We start from the raw sequence: 20,609 nt of genomic DNA, 5'->3' as shown, positions 1-20,609 counted from the left end.
GATTAATGGCCGACCAAAAAAGTCAGTTAATTAGGTTAATGCGCCACAGGGCGTAGAGTTAAGGCTCAAAAACGAGCAATACAGCTATTTCAATTAATGCTTCAGAGATAGCATGTATTAAGTCAAAATAGTTGATAGGAAGTGAATGGCACTTTGGTCACTGTGAGCAATAGAGCAGCCAAGAACACCATTTGAGTCACCTCCGTACGAAAAAAGTTTCTAAAATGAATGCCTAATGCTTCAGTGGTTCTCTCGACATCAATACGACTATAATCTAACTTAATTTTTAAGGTCTCCGTTAAATTAAAATGGAATATGAATTTCAATATACGGAATACAATTTCTAATACCTCCTTCATTAAAAATTAATTGTATGTTTACGTTTAATAAAGTGTAGTATAACAGAATGTACCTCCCGTTGATGATAATGGAAGATCATGTGACCCAAGTATATAAATATCAAGTAGCCGACCAAAAATTACTCACGGGCATGTGCGTCATAGGACGTTTTCCGCTCCTGGGCAATGCAAGTTTCCTCACATTCCAATTTCTTCCCTTAATTCCTCCCTCATACTTCCTCCAATTTCTTCCCTTAATTCCACCCTCAAATCTTCCTCCAATTTCTTCCCTTAATTCCACCCTCAAATCTTTCTCCAATTTCTTCCCGTATTCTCCGCCAATTCTCCCCCAATTCTTCCGGCAATCGTGCTGGCAATCGTCCCCCAATTTCTTCCCTTAATTCAACCCTCAAATCTTCCTCCAATTTCTTCCCTTAATTCCGCCCTCAAATCTTCCTCCAATTTCTTCTCTTAATTCCACCCTCAAATCTTTCTTCAATTTCTTCCCTTAATTCCTCCCTAAAATCTTTCTCCAATTTCTCCCCTTAATTCGTCCCTCAAATCTTTCTTCAATTTCTTCCCTTAATTCCTCCCTTAAATTTTTCTCCAATTTCTTCTCTTACTGTAATTCCTCCCTTTAAATTGTCTCCAATTTTTTCCCGTATTCTCCGCCAATTCTCCCCCAATTCTTCCAGCAATCGTGCTGGCAATCATCCCCCAACTCAACTCAATCATGGCAGCAATCCTCGCTCAGGTCGAGTCTCTCACTCTCTGCAGCGAAGCTCAAAACTCTGTTACCGCCTCGTATATTCGGCCTGATTGCATTTTTTTGAAGTGGCTTTCCCCCTCTCTCTCCCTTTTTCACCCCTTTCCTCAATTTGCTTCTCATGTTTGCTATACTTTTTTTATCACTGGCCTTATTTTTCTTATAGTTTTATCGCTTATTTTATTCAACGCTCTCTAAGATGGTTATAATTCACTGATTAGTTTTTTTACTATCTGTTATTTAAGAATTTTATTTAGTCATGGAATAATGTGATTATTTCATTTGTCTCTGGCCAACTCTGTTTGTTATGTCAAATTAACTAAGCTTTCTCTTTTATTGACTAAGGCGAATAACTTGAAATGTTAGGAAAAATTTTCTCTTGTAAAACTGAACGATAATTTAGTAAGAAATTTAATTACGAAACAACAAATTTCCAACGTACGCAAGTCATCGGGAAAACAATGCAGTATACACGCATGCACATTCTATAGCAGTTGCTACGTGACTGTCGTTAATTCACCGGCGGAGAACCGAGCGTATGTATTGTTTGGACGCATGAAAAGAAACGTTACGCAAGTGTCGTGAGAAACACACTTGCGGCATTACGGTTTCTTTGTTGGTCATGGACACGTAAAGAAGTCGAAAAAAATTGGTTCCTGTTCGGTGATTAGAATTGTCGTCGTTTCTGATAATTGCTGGAAAATCTCTATATTGAGTTAAAATGTTAAATGATGAATAAAAGAGAACGGTTGGATTTGTGAGACTACATATAATAGTGGAGTTTAACAATGCACCGACACGCTAGTGTTCATAAAATAGAAGTGATATGTAAAAGTTGTTGCTTCCTGTGCTGTCGATTGCTTTATTACATGCATGAATAAAGTAATGAACTAGTAACTTTATATATGGGGATGTAGCTGATAATGCAGTGAATATTACTAGATCCTGTAGTATTGCTCACTTAAGAGCAAATATCAACAAATTCCTCTTCGCTGTTTCTTCACAATAAGGCTGATCTATTACAAATTTTTTGCTACATTAAATCGCGATCGTCTTATTATATTCTCTTGGGCCATGTGGTATATATATAGTAGGTGACTGCACTTCAGGAAATTGCCGCCTTTCATTTAATCAAATAGGCCGATTATAATTTTTGCATATGCTATGCAAGGAATAGTACAAATTTGATCAATCTGCTACAATATGTTAAAGTATTCTACGTTCATTCCTGCAACGCGGACATAATATGTCCGAAACTGCCTCTCGACATAATATATCCAACGCGGACATAATATGCCAGAAACTGCCTCTCGACATAATATATCCAACGCGGACATATTATATCCGAAACCATCATCAGACTTGATACATTCGAAACTATCACGGAAGAAATACATCCGAAACTATCACGTAAGAAATACAATCAATACTATCGCGGACATAACAGATTAAAATATTTATTTTTATTATTTCGTTATTCTATCCGAAACTTTTATGGACATAATATATCCTCAACGATTTCGTTATATATCCGAAACTTTTATGGACATAATATATCCTCAACGATTTCGTTATATATCCGAAACTTTTATCGACATAATATATCCTCAACGATTTCGTTATATATCCGAAACTTTTATGGACATAATACATCCAACACGAACATGATAAATCTAATCCTACCCTTGGAGGTGTTGCTAAGGTCCCTGCAGGACAGCGGGGCTGTCCTGCTGGCAGGTGCACCTCTGGGGCGTGGTCGCAGGGCTACCCAATCCCGTCATGCGGGATTGCGTTGAAATTTCTCGCGCGTGTGTTTTACTTGGTGCTGTATTATCAAAAATAGTTAAGAGATCGTAAGTTCATCGGCCAATCATTGACGGCCTTTCAAGCAAAATACACCAATCATAAACAAGAAAAAGAGCGTAAGTACTTATGCGTTCACTTAGCGAATTTTGAAAGTATGGCCCTCCGCAATTCACTAGCGCATTGCCTACAGGGTTTTTATGTATGAATTTAGTTGGTGGTGGGTGACGTATTCGTCGAAAAATAGTTTTGATAATATTAAGGTCTCATAGGCACTTATCTCAACCCAAGTAAATTCTCCTATGTTTGGATTTTATCAACAGCGCTGCATCCTGCAGGCAGGTCTCATTATCTAAATTAACAGTACAGTCACTCTCCAGCTTAGTTCCCGTGGGAAAAACTCGTACTAAAATCTCCGCGAAACATTAATTTATTGCTCCTTTGGATGTTTCGAATAGCTTGAATTTTTCCAAAATTGTCGAGCCTTGTGGAAAACAAATTATTTTACTTGGACACAAAACTCATGTCATGTTAGGTGCTGCTTTCGTTGGGCATTGAAGTAAGCAAGCCGAAGGTAGGAGAGGACCAAGCAGTCCAATAAGGACAAGGGGGGCAGAGACAGGCGTGGTCCACACCCCTCTTGGAGGCACGCAGGGAGTGCCGCCCCCTTGTTGCCTGTAGTAGCGCTTTGCCCTGTGACTCGACGTGACGCAAACTCAGGATCTTCCAGAAACTGAGTTGAGATTGTTGAACGGACGTGGAGTTGAAGTGAGCTCTCATGCTGTTCCGGACGCAGTGTTGAACTGAATCTTCATGCTGTTCCGGACGCAGTGTTGACCTGAACCTTCATGCTGTTCCGGACACAGTGTTGAACTGAACCTTCATGCTGTTCCGGACGCAGTGTTGAACTGAATCTTCATGCTGTTCCGGACGCAGTGTTGAACTGAATCTTCATGCTGTTCCGGACGCAGTGTTGAACTGAATCTTCATGCTGTTCCGGATACAGTGTTGACCTGAACCTTCATGCTGTTCCGGACGCAGTGCTGACCTGAACCTTCATGCTGTTCCGGACGCAGTGTTGACCTGAACCTTCATGCTGTTCCGGACACAGTGTTGAACTGAACCTTCATGCTGTTCCGGACACAGTGTTGACCTGAACCTTCATGCTGTTCCGGACGCAGTGTTGAACTGAACCTTCATGCTGTTCCGGACGCAGTGTTGAACTGAACCTTCATGCTGTTCCGGACGCAGTGTTGAACCTGTCTCTTATACACATCTAGATGTGTATAAGAGACAGGTGTTGACCTGAACCTTCATGCTGTTCCGGACGCAGTGTTGACCTGAACCTTCATGCTGTTCCAGACGCAGTGTTGACATGAATCTTCAGTCTGTTCCTGACGCAGTGTTGAACTGAACCTTCATGCTGTTCCAGACGCAGTGTTGACATGAATCTTCAGTCTGTTCCGGACGTAGTTCTGATCGGAACTTTCATGCTGTTCTTCACTAGAGTTGTACCAACGGATGCAGTTCAGAACATATTAAATTGGATGAAACGGATAAATCTCTCACGTCCTGAAGCATCCAGGCAGTTAAAAATTTCGCTAACGGCTTCGAAATTTATGATGTTTTCGTTCATGTTCTCAGGGTTACGCTGAATCATCAGTTTTAATCGTAGATAATAAATCAAAATATTTCATCTACTTGTGATGGCTTCAATCATTAAGATACATTTATTTCAGTGATATAATGGTTTACACTGCGGTTTTCTACAGACCATTCGACTGAGGTTATATAGAAGAGTGTAATATTTCAAAAGAAGCTAATCTACGAGTTCAGTTCTCCATACCTTCGTTTTCTTGCAGTTTCTTTCTACGCAAATTTTGAGACCGGATGCGCTTGTAGGACAGGAAACTTTATCTCAGGAATTTGATCAATGTCAAGCGAGACAAATTTTCTTGGAATGGTGAGTAACTTCAAGTTTGAATTGTGTTAAATTTAAGTGAAGTGGTTACTTTGAATTATCAATTTATGCTGGTCTCCCCGTTTAATATTGCTCAGTGGAATCGATGAAAAATTCACTCGCATGGAACGAAGTTTTGTATACAATTGCTTTTAACAAATAACGTTATTTATTTTTTCCACAAATTTCGACGGTCGACATGAACAAAATATTTTTATAGCATCTACTATCCATGAAAAAAAATTGAATTAATAATTTCGGCTAATACCTACTCCACTCAATTATTATTTTCGTTAGATTGAAAAGAAATGATTTTCAAGACCTTATTCGGTCACGCACTACAAAATAAAATTATAAAAGGCCCAAATGAAGCGTACCTATCGTATTTGTTGTATCGTATCATATTTTCAGCATTGTATCATATATTCAGTATTATATCATGTTTGTAATGTTAAGAATTTGGCCTGCAGCGGCAAAAGTAGTGCAACGGTACTCAGAACTATCAGTTTTGTCGCTAAATGTTGTTGTTGACTTTGTTATCACGTTATGTTGTTGTTGACTTGCGTTGACTTTGTTATCACGTGGAGACTAACACATACATCCTGTTTTCGTCGATGCTGCTTGCTTCACTTGCTTATTATGGGAGAAAGTTTTACAATGATTATGTTGGTATAAACTACGATACTTTTATTATTTTAATTTTTTTATGGATTTGCAATTCCTGGTGACTCGCTTAAGATTTTTCGGCGAATTTTTGATGGCATGATAATTATATTTAGTGCTTCATTTTCCTTTTGTCTCGTCATTCTCATTGATTTGCCATAAATTTTATCTATTCTCTGCTCCTTCTCATATGAATAATTCTCATATACCTTTTACAAGTCCTTTTTCCATACACTTTACCTTTAATTTTAGCATCGCACTTATTACATTTCCCCTGAACTTCCTCATATGAATTACAGTGAGTCTTATTCTTCATTCCATACCTCACTTCCCATTCCGTGCCTGGTATTCCATGCCCCTCATTCCTCTCCAGTCATCGCTTCCCCTACCCTCATCCCCCACCGTCATCCCCCACCCTGTCTNCGCGCTCTCTCCACTCTCCCTACTCCCTCCACTCTCCCTACTCCCTCCACTCTCCCTACTCCCTCCGCGCTCTCTCCACTCTCCCTACTCCCTCCACTCTCCCTACTCCCTCCAATCTCCCTACTCCCTCCACTCCTTCTACTCCATCCATTCTAACTACTACGTCCTATATTGCTCCCTACTCCCTCCACTCTCCCTATTCCCCTTAACACACCTGCTTTCTTGCAACCCGTACACTCAAAGAAATGTGTGCTTCGTATTAACTCTCCTATCTCATTCGGGTTAACTCTAATGTCTCAGATTGGATGCACCTCTTGCAATTCTTCATGACGCTCAAACATTTCTTCTACGCCTACTTGTATTGAATCACGCGCTTGGTTTTTTCGAGGGAGACCTTAACCCTCTACCGCCGTATATGTCACTCTCCGGGAACATAACTTACAACTTAAATTATACGTAAACTATTGAGTGTAGCAACCTGAGACGTTTGTACGCAACAGAGAACATTTTAAAGTTGTCGTACGTGTCGGCAACCATCAGTGCAAGTCATTTTGCGCTCACTAGAACGTATTCTTTTTGGGGAAGTAGGCTTGTGACAATATTGCTCCGGTTACTCATGTCAGGCGGTAGAGGGTTAAAGATAATCTCTACCTCCCAATTTAACATTCCTACCTCTAATGCAATATTCCTACCTGCTAGGTGACATTCCTACCTGCTAGGTGACATTCCTACCTGCTAGGTGACATTCCTACCTGCTAGGCAATATTCCTACCTTCTAGGTGACATTCCTACCTGATGGTAACATTCCTACATGCTTGCTAAAATTCCTACCTGCTTGTGGCGCGTGTGGCAGCTCAGAGGTAAAAGCTGTGTGGCGCGTGTGGCAGCTCAGAGGTAGAAGCTGTGTGGCGCGTGTGGCAGCTCAGAGGTAGAGGCTGTGTGGCGTGTGTGGCAGCTCAGAGGTATAAGCTGTGTGGCAGCTCAGAGGCAGAAGCTGTGTGGCGCGCGTGGCAGCTCAGAGGTAGAAGCTGTGTGGCGCGTGTGGCAGCTCAGAGGTAGAAGCTGTGTGGCGTGTGTGGCAGCTCAGAGGTAGAAGCTGTGTGGCGTGTGTGGCAGCTCATAAAGATGGCACAGAAGATCAGCGGAAGATCATCGCTCTATCGCCATATATCAGACTTGCCACTTCGATCCTGTCCCTAAATTACGTCCCATGGGACCGCAGGCTGGATGAAAGGATGCAGGAGACATGAAGAAAATAGGGAGGGAAATAAATCCCGTGCACAGTGAAGGAATGAATAAGCGAAGGAACGATGCAAGTGAAGGGGAATGGGAACAGAACCTGAAAATTTGACATTGAAGTTCATTTCAAATTGAAGTTCATTTCACATTGAGAAGTTGAAAATTTCCGCGAAGTTCTTCACATTTTAGTTATGAAGCAATTTAATGAAACTGTAGATATTCCTTTCGCTGGAGTACTCAAGATAATGATTTTGCTTGACAACGGCGTAGCAATTAATCATTATTCTTATTGCGAGTCGAATGATTATATCAAGTCTTTAAGGTTCGCGATATTTCCGTCCATAAAAAAAAAACGTTTCAGGCCTATTAGTGATAATTGTTCCTTCCATCGTTGTACACTTTATTATTTTAATTTTTTGTGCCATTATTGTTACCTAAAACTTGATGTTTAATCAGTTACCTGTCACGGTCTGAGTATTTATACCAATCAGATGGCTCGTGTAAGTGAAGGCACACAACAGGTCTGTAAGTGAAGGCACACAACAGGTCTGTAAGTGAAGGCACACAACAGGTCTGCAAGTGAAGGCAGACCGCCTTGTAGACGGCAGTCACGCGCTCTAAGTCATTCCGGCTCCGTATCGTCACCTGCATTTTGATTCGAGCTCTTCTGGCCCCTGGTAAAAATCATTGCTGTATCAGCAACGGCCGAACATCGTGGATGATGGGCCATATATATTTCCCTGCTACGATGATGTAATAGGTCTGTGATGATGGAGCTGGAGGAGGAGGGGAAGGAGAGTTGGATGGGAGAAATGGGTTGCTAAAGTAGGAAATGGGCTGGACTACGTTGATGGCAAATGGAGGAATGATAGAGGAATTTCTGTCGTTGAAATTTACAATGAGAATGCAAAAATGTAGGATTCGCGAAAATTCGCCGGCAGCAGAAGATTTTCTTGATATTATGATAACAATTTCAGGGTGTCGAGTTGCAAGTGGGAAATTTAGATTCCTTAAGTTTAATAAATAGATTGAATAAGAGTTTCTATTTTTCAAAACTGTCCTTTCGTCGAATTTATTCCTCTCTCATTTAAACATTTTATAAATGATAGTTAATAGCAAGTGCAGAGTATTTTACACTACTTGAATGAAATATTCCCCTCTAAACAAATTAATTTTAATTTAAATGCAGCCTGATTACGGGAAGTAAAGAGATCGGACCCTCGTTCTGAAAGTAAGACAATATTTTATATAAGAAGGAAGTAAGCGTACGTGGCTACGGAAGTGAGACGACTTCTCAAGGCCCACGACTCACTTCCACGCGACCCACTTCCGCACTTTGCACCCGATACCAGATATCTGACGTTGAAATAACGTTTGTCGAACGTTGTTTCAACGTTAAATAAACGTTCTCGATTAAATGTTTAATGGACAACGATTATTAAACATTGTTTATTAAAAGTTCTTTCAGTGAAATTAACACGTAACCAACGTTCTTTCAACGTTTTATAAACGTTTTTTATTAAACGTCTTCATTATAGCCAAGGTTTCATAAACGTATTTCTTGAACGTTGTGCATGCCAACAAAATAAACTTACAATCAACGTTGTTTAAACATCATTTTCCTAAAGGCCAAGAACTTCGCGCTGAGTTCGTATCTATTATGATCGCACACTCCTATATATGTCATGGTATTATTTATTAATTTATGTACGCAATTAATGTATACAATAGATGATAGCAGCGAGTGGACCGTGTTAGGAAATCATTGCCTGGATCGAGTGATGAAGTCCGCGGTGATTGTTAACAAGGAGCTTCTTGAGGGTAGTTCCGCCGTATAATCTGTATAGTTTTACTTGTAATCTTAATACAGTTTGATTTATGTTTTTAATATTGATTAATTTGTGGTAATATCAAAGTTTTATTGGTATTATAAATGCAGTTATATTTTGTATACTTTGTTACCCATTGTGTTTTGCTCTAATATGTAACCTAGTGTTATTCAAGTCTTTAATGTATATTCTCTCGTTCTCTTCATTCTGATAAATTGTTATTGCTGTTTGTTTTACCAATGTAGTTCCATTCCACTAGTATTCATATTGACGTTTATTCATATTCGCTTATAATTTTATTCGAATTTCTACGATTCTACTTCGTCAGATTTGGTGATCATATAGTCAAAATAATATAACTTGGTACTCACTGCAGTGAGTGACAGAGAGCGCATTTTCTCGTCGACGAAAACGTGAGGTCACGGACGGACGGACGGTCAGACAGACAGACAGGCAGATGGACGGACGGACATGGCGAGCACAATAGTGCATTTTTTCCATAAATGAGAAAATGCGCTAAAAATTGATGGATCAAATTGTTCCATCCATTGGTACACTTGGTCATTCATTGCACTGTAACGTCGTTACAAACTGGGTCCAAATGACACGCATAAGGACAGAAGTGTACGATATTCGGACAAAGTTCTATCAATTTCTCCGAGTATATCAATAATTTGGTCTCACCCTGCATTTGGCTCCCCATCCCTCCGCTCCACCGGACGCCTGAGGCGGAACGCTACACGCCTCTGCTCTCACTTTCTTACGGCTCTCATTTTTTTCACTTAGGACTCTCATTTTTCTTTCACTAAAGGCTCTCACTTTTTCGCCTAGTACTCTCATTTTTATTTTACTAAAGGCTCTAATTTTTTCACCCATGGCTCTCATTCTTCCTTCAAAAAAACGCTCATTTTTTCACGTAAAACTTTTATTTTTTTCCGCGTAAAAATTTAAATTTTCCAAAACAAAGGCTCTCGTCTCTCAACAAAGACTCCATTTGCCATTTAAAACAATCATTTTTCTTTAGCCCAAACTCCAATTTTTCCCCTCACCGAAGACTCTAATTTTTCCCTGTCAAATAATATTAGTTTTTCTCTGAAAAGATCTTTTTCTTTCTGCCTACCTCATTCAATTTTCCCGCACCAAACACACTCATTTTCCCATACTCAGAAATTTCATGCGAGTATAGAGTCTGGCGTATGTAAAAAATTGATGTGTTTACACTAAATTATATGAAGTTTACACTAAAAAAATCGATGGGTCACATTGTCCAATATAGTGATACACTTTCGACACATGGCTCTAATACGCCCTTTTCTCAGGTTAAACTGGGTGAGAATGACCCACTACAGGGTAGAAAATGCATCACTATTACGACCAACATCTCCTGCTTTCTTTGTGTGTATTTAGGATGTCCCATCAGCTGCTCATCCTGCCAATTTATAGCAAAGCGACGCTGAAGATTTATTAATATTATTATTTATAGTAATAATTTTTAACGCGCTGTGTCATAACGTTATTGCATTAAAGAAAACGTTGCTAGCATTGCTGTGGTCGCGTGTGCTTTTGCAAAGCAATTATATGTAAAATAAAAACTTTTAATGCATGCACGACAAGTTACTTTGTTACTCTGGACGCAAAATGGGTTAAATATAGGCTAACAACGATTTAAAAATACGCTCCCGACGGGTTGAAAATACCGCTACCAATTGTTGAATATTAGCTAGCAATGTTTGTGATGCACATATACTCAGCTGCTTTAAAGGCACGTCTCGGACAAAAACGCGGCCTCTCTCACGGCCGGTCTCGCGGCCGTGATTCCAAATTCAGTGAGCGTGGAATATCTCGCAAAATACTGAACGTAGCTTGATGAAACTTGGTACACATAATCATTAGAGCCTAACGGTGATGTTTTCAGTATTTTGCGAGATATTCCACGCTCACTGAATTTGGAATCACGGCCGCGAGACCGGCCGTGAGAGAGGCCGCGTTTTTGTCCGAGACGTCTTTAAGGCCCTGTTTATTTCACACTGCAACACTCCTTAATGCCATTGAACTCGAGTTGTCGGGATTTACTCACATTTTTTGATCGACTCAGATTAGATTCTGGCGCACTCCCTTCCTTTACTCCTTTAATTCCTCGATCCCTCCCACCTTTCCCCTCCCACAATCCCTTCTTCGCTTCCTCTCTCTATCCCCTCACTTATTCTCTCCATTTCTACATCACAACATCCATTATTCTCTCACTCTCCCTCTATCCCTTCTCTCGATCCCCTCCCTCGATCCTCTCCCTCGATATCCTCCCTCGATCCCCTCCCTCGATCTCCTCCCTCGATCCCTTCCCTCGATCCCTTCCCTCGATCCCTTCCCCCACTCCCTCCCTGCCCTCAGATCCTAGTCTATCCTGTCCCGAGCTTTGCATATTTAGTCGCTCGGGACGCATTTATACACGCAACCTTAGATCATCAAACGAGCGTCACCCTCTCATCACCTTATCCAGACCATCTCAAATTCTCAATAGAGTGGCCCACTCAAAGCTACAGAGTGGCCCTCTCTTAATGCTCCAGAGCGGCCCACTCAATGCTACAGAGTGGCTCTCTCAATGCTCCAGAGCGGCCCTCTCAATGCTACAGAGCGGCTCTCTCAATGCTCCAGAGCGGTCCTCTCAATGCTACAGAGCGGCCCTCTCAATGCTACGGAGCGGCCCTCTCAATGCTACGGAGCGGCCCTCTCAATGCTACTGAGCGGTCCTCTCAATGCTCCAGAACGGCCCTCTCAATGCTACAGAGCGGCCCTCTCAATGCTACTGAGCGGCCCTCTCAATGCTACAGAGCGGTCCTCTCAATGCTACAGCTGTCTCTTATACACATCTAGATGTGTATAAGAGACAGTGATAGTACAGNCCTTCTCACTGCTACAGAGCGAACCTCTCAATGCTCCAGAGCGGCCCTCTCAATGCTCCAGAGCGAACCTCTCAATGCTCCAGAGCGGCCCTCTCAATGCTCCAGAGCGGCCCTCTCAGTGCTCCAGAGCGAACCTCTCAATGCTACAGAGCGGCCCTCTCAATGCTCCAGAGTGGCCCTCTCAATGCTCCAGAGCGGCCTTCTCACTGCTACAGAGCGAACCTCTCAATGCTCCAGAGCGGCCCTCTCAATGCTCCAGAGCGAACCTCTCAATGCTCCAGAGCGGCCCTCTCAATGCTCCAGAGCGGCCCTCTCAGTGCTCCAGAGCGAACCTCTCAATGCTACAGAGCGGCCCTCTCAATGCTCCAGAGTGGCCCTCTCAATGCTCCAGAGCGGCCTTCTCACTGCTACAGAGCGAACCTCTCAATGCTCCAGAGCGGCCCTCTCAATGCTCCAGAGCGAACCTCTCAATGCTCCAGAGCGGCCCTCTCAATGCTCCAGAGCGGCCCTCTCAGTGCTCCAGAGCGAACCTCTCAATGCTACAGAGCGGCCCTCTCAATGCTCCAGAGTGGCCCTCTCAATGCTCCAGAGCGGCCTTCTCACTGCTACAGAGCGAACCTCTCAATGCTCCAGAGCGGCCCTCTCAATGCTCCAGAGCGAACCTCTCAATGCTCCAGAGCGGCCCTCTCAATGCTCCAGAGCGGCCCTCTCAGTGCTCCAGAGCGAACCTCTCAATGCTACAGAGCGGCCCTCTCAATGCTCCAGAGTGGCCCTCTCAATGCTCCAGAGCGGCCTTCTCACTGCTACAGAGCGAACCTCTCAATGCTCCAGAGCGGCCCTCTCAATGCTCCAGAGCGAACCTCTCAATGCTCCAGAGCGGCCCTCTCAATGCTCCAGAGCGGCCCTCTCAGTGCTCCAGAGCGAACCTCTCAATGCTACAGAGCGGCCCTCTCAATGCTCCAGAGTGGCCCTCTCAATGCTCCAGAGCGGCCTTCTCACTGCTACAGAGCGAACCTCTCAATGCTCCAGAGCGGCCCTCTCAATGCTCCAGAGCGAACCTCTCAATGCTCCAGAGCGGCCCTCTCAATGCTCCAGAGCGGCCCTCTCAGTGCTCCAGAGCGAACCTCTCAATGCTACAGAGCGGCCCTCTCAATGCTCCAGAGTGGCCCTCTCAATGCTCCAGAGCGGCCTTCTCACTGCTACAGAGCGAACCTCTCAATGCTCCAGAGCGGCCCTCTCAATGCTCCAGAGCGAACCTCTCAATGCTCCAGAGCGGCCCTCTCAATGCTCCTGAGCGGTCCTCTCAATGCTCCAATAAGGCCCTCTCAATGCTCCAGGGCGGCCCTCTCAATACTTTTTCCCCTCTCACGAATATCAGGCATGACGCAGAGTCGAATATCAGGCATGACGCAGAGTCGAATATCAGGCATGACGCAGAGTCGTCTCATATCAGGCTTATTTTTACTTCAGCCGACACATTTTATTGCTATTTGCTCAGAAAATGTTTCTATTAACTAAGAAAAATCAATTTATTCTTATTTAAATTGTTAAAATAAAGATAATATTCAGTGTTTTGTATGTCAAGAAAAAAGTAATGATTCACTTTTATTCGTAGTTTTCTTTATTTTTTTTTAACTTGATAATACGATTACATTGAATTAATGGATTTTACTGATCAAATTGAATTAATTGAAGTGTAGATCGCGAGCGGCAGTAACTTAGGTCGCTCGTTGCATAAGTCCTGTCTCTTATACACATCTAGATGTGTATAAGAGACAGCCGTCANAAGGGGAATATCAGGTAGGGAAAAATATGTAGGTGGGAAGGTGCTGCGACTAGTAAGTTACGTTACTATTCGGAAATTAGATCATCAAAAATATGTGATCGTATTTGCGTTATATGTAATCCAGTGCACTACTGAGGCGGCCTGGGGCTGCTACGTCCGATACACATTACAACGACACAAAGGATAATAACGATACTAAGGATACTAGGTATACCAAGACTACCAAGGATAGTAAGGACACTAAGGATACTAACGATACTAAAGATACTAAGTATGCAAAGACTACCAAGGATAGTAAGGACACTAAGGATACTAACGATACTAAAGATACTAAGTATACAAAGACCACCAAGGATAGTAAGGACACTAAGGATACTAACGATACTAAAGATACTCAGTATACCATGCCCACCAAGGATAGTAAGGACACTAAGGATACTAACGATACTAAGTATAACAAGACTACCAAGGATAGTAAAGACACTAAGGATACTAATTGAATTTTTCGCAGAGCGCTACTAAACAGTTCGGTCGCGGTGTTTAAGAAGTATCGGGAGCCCGCGTAGTGCAGAGCAGTGAGCACCCTCATGCATCACTCGTCCTTCAGCACCCCGTCCAGTGCTCGGTACTAAGCACGGTCAGCTACAATTATTCAGCACGGTCAGCTACAATTATTTAGCGTGTCAGCTACAATTATTCAGCACGGTCAGCTAAAATTGTTCAGCACGGTCAGCTACAATTATTCAGCACGGTTAGCTACAATTATTCAGCACGGTCAGCTACAATTATTCAGCACGGTGAGCTACAATTATTCAGCACGGTCAGCTACAATTATCCAGCACGGTCAGCTACAGTTATCCAGCACGGTCAGCTACAATTATCCAGCACGGTCAGCTACAATTATTAACCAAGCAAGACTGGTACAGCGGCTCTCAGCGCCGCGTGATTGGATTAGCCGCGCGTAGCGAGGTCGTCTAAATCACGAGTCCATTACTTCAAGGGGAGAAGCTCCATTACATCAATTAATGGACTACCATTGATAATTATAAGTTCTGATGGAGCCATTCACCTCAATTAATGGATTATAATAAATAATTATAACTTCTAGTGGAGCCATTACCTCAATTAACGGGCTGTCGTTAATAATTTTAATAGAGAAGCTCTCTTTTACTACGGTTCCCGCACAGTCAGTTTTGGTCAAGATTAATTTCTTAGTGAATTTACCTCTCATGTTTTGCTTCGGTAGGAATAAAAATTATTATTTTATAAATGAATAATCAAATTGTTGATAACCTATATTAGCTGAAATAGTGTCCATGATTCATCTTGGGATTATCATATGTGATTTAATCACTTTCTTCTGTTTGATATAAATTTTAACCTCGAAATGGCCTGCTGGATGGACATTAAATCAAACATTGCATCACAAGTTGTAAGCCAAAGAGTGTAGTGATGGCATGAGACATGAGGAAGGTGAAGGACGGATTATTGGGAAAGTAAAATGCAGGAGACCGACAGTGAGAGCAGAGATAAGGCAGTGCCAACAAATAGAATGCACTGAAGACAGAGATTAAAAATGCACTGAGGACAGAGATAAAAAGTTATAAGAGACAGAAGACAGAGATGACAGAAGGCGGCGCGAGGGGCAGACTTTGGACACTGACAACCAACTAAATGGTGGGGCTGCGTGGAGGGGGGATTTAGAAAAAAAAAGAAAAGCCACTTGGGGGGAAAGGGGAAAACAAATGGAGGGGAAAAGGGCCCAGCAGGAAGAGGGAAAGGTAAAGAGGGGTTGTAGGGAAAGGGAAGGGAAGAGGCGAGGACTGTTGAGTATATTGAGAGGTGCTGGAGCAGCCATGAATGCTCGAGTGCCGAGGGCTGAATTGAGGGAGATGAGGGGAGATCAGGAATGGGAGGATCAGGCGAGCAAGGTTGGAGTTTGGGTTAGGGTTATGGTTACGGTTGAGGTTAGGATTACTGTTATAGTTGGGGTAAGGATTAAGGTTGGGTTTAGGATTATGGTTGGGGTTAGGATTAAGGTTGGGGTTAGGATTATGGTTGGGGTAAGGATGAAGGTTGGGGTTAGGATTAAGGTTGGGGTTAGGATTAAGGTTGGGGTTAGGATTAGGGTTGGGGTTAGGATTAAGGTGGTGGGTGGCCAAGTGGTTATAAAGTTCAGAGTACTAGTATGGGGGCAGTGAGTTGCGTGTTCGAGACCGCAACAAGCTGTGAATGTTCTGTATACATTGCTATGGTTACGATTGAGAGATTAGGTTAAGATTATAGGGCTTGGGGCTGTGGTCAGGGTAGTGGTTAGAGTTGTTGTCGGGATAAAGGCACGTAAAAAGGGTGGATATTTTTTAGCAGAAAACAGATTGCGTAGTAAATCCTTAAAAAGTCGTTGTATTATTTATTGCTATTTATTCCACGTTTATTATTCGAGTTTTCCCACGAATCATTTTCCAATAACATTGCTAAATCTCTAGTCTAGTTTAGGTAAGTCACCCTGCACTCGATCTTGTTAATATTTCTCATTTCATTTCATCTATCGTCATCAATATTCGCCAACTGTTAACGGGATACATCTAAATATTTGTTATTAATATGATTTATTAATTATCATGGATCTAGCGTGCTACATGATAAAATGATAAAATATTCAGAGCATTTTGCCTAAATATCGTTCATTTTTATGCTGGTTTCTAAATATTGATTCTGTGTAAGGAAATTACTTACCGTGCTTCTTACTCAGCTTCACGAGACACTAGTTCTGTAGGACGCTAGCGACGGCTCCTCAAAAGCCATTAAAAAATTTGTGCGAGTTAGACCTTAATGGATCAAACATATTGCCTTTAATAGAATTGCATTGTTTTGTATGTAATTCAAAATTTATGAATGCATTTTAGGAAAATTGACCATTGAAAAATTGAATTGAAATTTTATTAGTATCGGTATTAAAGCGTATCGGTATGTATTAAAAACTTATCTTTTGTGTTATTTTCAGGTAAGAAAGGACCAGGCAATCGTGATGTCATCTGACGTGAGTAAAGGAGCGAGGGTTGATTTGCCACGCTAATTTTATTAGATTTTCCTCTCCTTTTTGTGTATTTTTACGGATTGATTGTGTATTTTTACGGATTGAACTGCAAAAGTTTCAGAAACATCACGAATTTTCATTCAAATTCCTGAAAAATATTTTAAAACAAAGCATACTCGTTCTATGTAAAATGGGCGATATAATGTACGGTTAATGTGATTGCACAATAGTCAGCTTTAACTAACGGGCGCGTTAATAAGGAACATATAGAAAAGCTTTTATTGCAGAGCTAAATAAGCTTAACTCGATACGACGCACGGCACTGTGCACAATACGGCGCACGACACTGCGCACAATACGACGCATATTTATAATGCCCGACTCGTTGGTTGCTATTGGTATTTTTAAATCCCTTATCTTCCATAAGCTCAGGCTGTAAACATTGCAACGTTCAGGTAGAAAAAATTGCCTTGGAATTTTGAATGCAACGTAAATCAGTCGAATTTTCAAATGATTATGATTTTCCGCAGAACTGCTTTATTAGTAAGTTAATAATTTTGAAGTGTAGATCCCTTGAGCTCATACTTCTTCGGCAATAATTTCAACATACAGTATAACATTTAATGATGTATAATTTGAAGTCATATACCATTAATGGCGAAGATGTTAGCGGCAGTGAATTTATTGTTAAAGTGCATTTCTTATTATTGTATAATTTGGAAACACTAAACTATATATTTGTCAAATTGGATATTTATCAAAATTATAACAATTAGCTAAATCTCTGAATGATAGAACTGTGTCACTTTATTGAACTGCTACTATCACGGCACTAGTGACATCGGCAAACTGCTCGAATGATTGTACCTAGGATATTTTTTCTAGTACATTCAGGCATACATTTTTTAGTTACCATTTGAAAAACTCTAGACCTCCCGGCGTTACAGTCATCATTTTAGCTTCTTCTGTTCTTGTGCTCATTATTAAACTTTTTAATTTTTCCTTCAATATATAACATGCTTAACATAGTAATCTCTTCATAGAATACCGATAATAATAATATTGTTGATGATTATAAAAATATGAAATGTCAACAATATTAGTATCTATTGTAATAAAAATAATAATAATAATAGTACTGGCAGTGTGTGTCCTGAATCTAGAAGCAGTTTGTGGCACTGAATCATTTATAGTTCAATATTTGAGCACAGTATATAAGACTCAATAATACGACGTGGGCGCGAGTGCTGCTCTCGATAAAGGGGGCTTTCTGGCGGCAGAAAATTCTGATCCTATTTTGTGGTCGATCTTTTTTTTCTGCATTCGGCAATTTCGGTCTCGTAGAAAGTATGTTTTTTTTGTCTCGTATATTTTTCATTTGAATTGAATAAATAGCTTCGTTTTATCGTCAATGAATTTGACCTCCGTTATGGTTTATTTTCGTAAGTTTGTTTCTTGACTAATTTGTTTATCGATCGCTGACCTGCTGGCAAGACGAGTTTTTGTTGAAGCATGCAAGACAAATTTTAAGTCATTATACTATATATCTTTAATCATATTTAACCTGTTATTGATATGCTCATGCTATGCGTATATATGCATTATATTTGCGAGTTATACCCATATGCTAATTATATTCGACATATGTAAGCAATCACCTGTGATAAAGAACGCATTGAACTTTAATAACACATTATATTTAGAAGGTATACAGGTATGCTAACATCTGAAGCCGATAATTATATAAAAACAACTAAAACAATCGCTATCCGCACGTGCCTGCTCTATATAAAATCATCATCAAAATAATATGTCATTATCTGCAATAATTGTGGGCACTCTAATTTCAACTAAGAAGCTCAATGTATGAAGTTATTTTTGTTAGTGTAACTTATTCACAATAGGTTCATAATTTAGTGGGATGATGTGAGATTTCATTTGTTTGTATTTTAGAGTTTGTGGTGTCTCGTTTATGGTTGATATTTGGTAGACCAATATTTATTGCGAGTTCTAAATTTTCGAGTGACGCGCGTTTTCGTAGCTATATATAGTCTAAGGCCCGTAGCTCTTTATTTCCATACGAAATCGATTTTCACGATGGCAAAATTTTAACGTTGCAAGCAACAACAAATTTGATGGTCAACTTATGGGAAGCTTGAAGATTTGAGTAAAATAAAGAAAATAATTAGTGTAAATCACTTTTGTATCCTTGACGACTGACCAATTATTGCCTCTCCGCACAACTGTTAGATCAGTACTCACTGTAGTGAGTGACAGAGAGCGCATTTTCTCAAAAACGACGAAAACGTGAAGTAACGGACGGATAGACATGACGAGCACAATAGCGCCTTTTTTAAAATAACAGCGCATTATTATCGCTGCTACACGCAGTATCAGTAACAAGAACTACGCTGCACCTGCAGACGTAAGCCGCTCAAAGCCCCTGCCTTCGCCCAACTTCAACAATCCGTAAACCGACGAAGAGATTAAGCGAGCAATCACCGCGCTGGAGGGAGGGATAAAAGAGGGGAGAAGGGATGGATAGAGAGGGGAGAAGGGAGAGATAAAGAGGGGAGGAGGAAGATAAAAGAGGGAAGAAGGGAGAGATAATGAGGGGTAAAGAGGGGGATAAAGAAAAGGATACTGTGATGATACGGGGGATTGCAGGTCAATGATAATGTAGTCTATCCTGTACCGTGCACAGAGTGTTCCCCATAATTGTGAGGTTTTTAAGTAATTTCAGCGAATAGATATTTAAGATATAATATGTATTTAATTTAAAACTAATTTAAACATCAATATATATTAAAAAAGCGAGGATTTGAAGGAATTTCAAAAAAAGAAACTTGGGTCGAAAATATATTAAAATTTTTGCGCGGGCCGGATATCCAGATATCCATAGCTTCGGTGAGTGAGACCGACGGAACGGAGAGCCCAGTGGACATTAAGATTAATTATTATCACAGTTTGGGCCACCGGAAGCTACTTTGCTTCTTGCCACTTTCTACAACCCTTCTCTTTAACTTCACTTCTTGTTGTCTGTTTGCCTGTCTGCTACAAATCTTATAATCGATATTTAATACACTTCTGCCTGTCATATCGATCTGAAATTTTGCAAACTTGCATAAAGTCAAACACAATGCATGAATCAATTGACAGAATAAATAATTTTAAAAATGCAATAAAAATTAAATATTAAAAAATTTAATTTTTTCAAATATTTAAAAAATAAAGTAAGAAATTTAGTGTACATGTGTAACATCGGAGACACTGGCCTCTTTAGAAGTGTTATCTTTATTTTTAAACGCTTATTATTATCTTGTTACCTCATTTCTTGCCACCTCATTTGTTGCCACCTCATTTGTTGCCACCTCATTTCTTGCCACCTCATTTCTTGCCACCTCATTTCTTGCCACCTCATTTCTTGCCACCTCATTTCTTGCCACCTCATTTCTTGCCACCTCATTTCTTGCTACGGTACCTCATTTCTTGCCACCTCATTTGTTGCTAATTGGTTTGTTCCAATTGACCGCTCCACGAGCTGTAGTGGAGGATGCAAATGTTACTCTAATGCTCTGTTCTTAGGGATCTACGCGACCTACATCTACACGACAGGAAAATTTAGGAACGCACGTTCTCCATTATAAACATAATGATATTCACTAATGCTCTTTTGATCCGAAAATTCAGGAAGGAGTATCACAAAACAAATAAAAAGGTGCAATTTATGATCATAGCGATAAATTTTATTTCCTAAGTTTAAAAACATTGTGCGACATTCCAACTGCAGGTCAAATTACTCGTCTTGCGCTCAACTTTCTATCCTAAATAAGTTCTATCCTAAATAATAACGGCAGTTAAAACG

This window comes from Hyalella azteca, unplaced genomic scaffold (assembly GCF_000764305.2).
Source record: "Hyalella azteca isolate HAZT.00-mixed unplaced genomic scaffold, Hazt_2.0.2 contig6292, whole genome shotgun sequence".
Lineage (NCBI taxonomy): Eukaryota > Metazoa > Arthropoda > Malacostraca > Amphipoda > Hyalellidae > Hyalella > Hyalella azteca.
The sequence above is the reverse complement of the archived record's forward strand: the minus strand, read 5'-3'. Positions refer to the sequence as shown.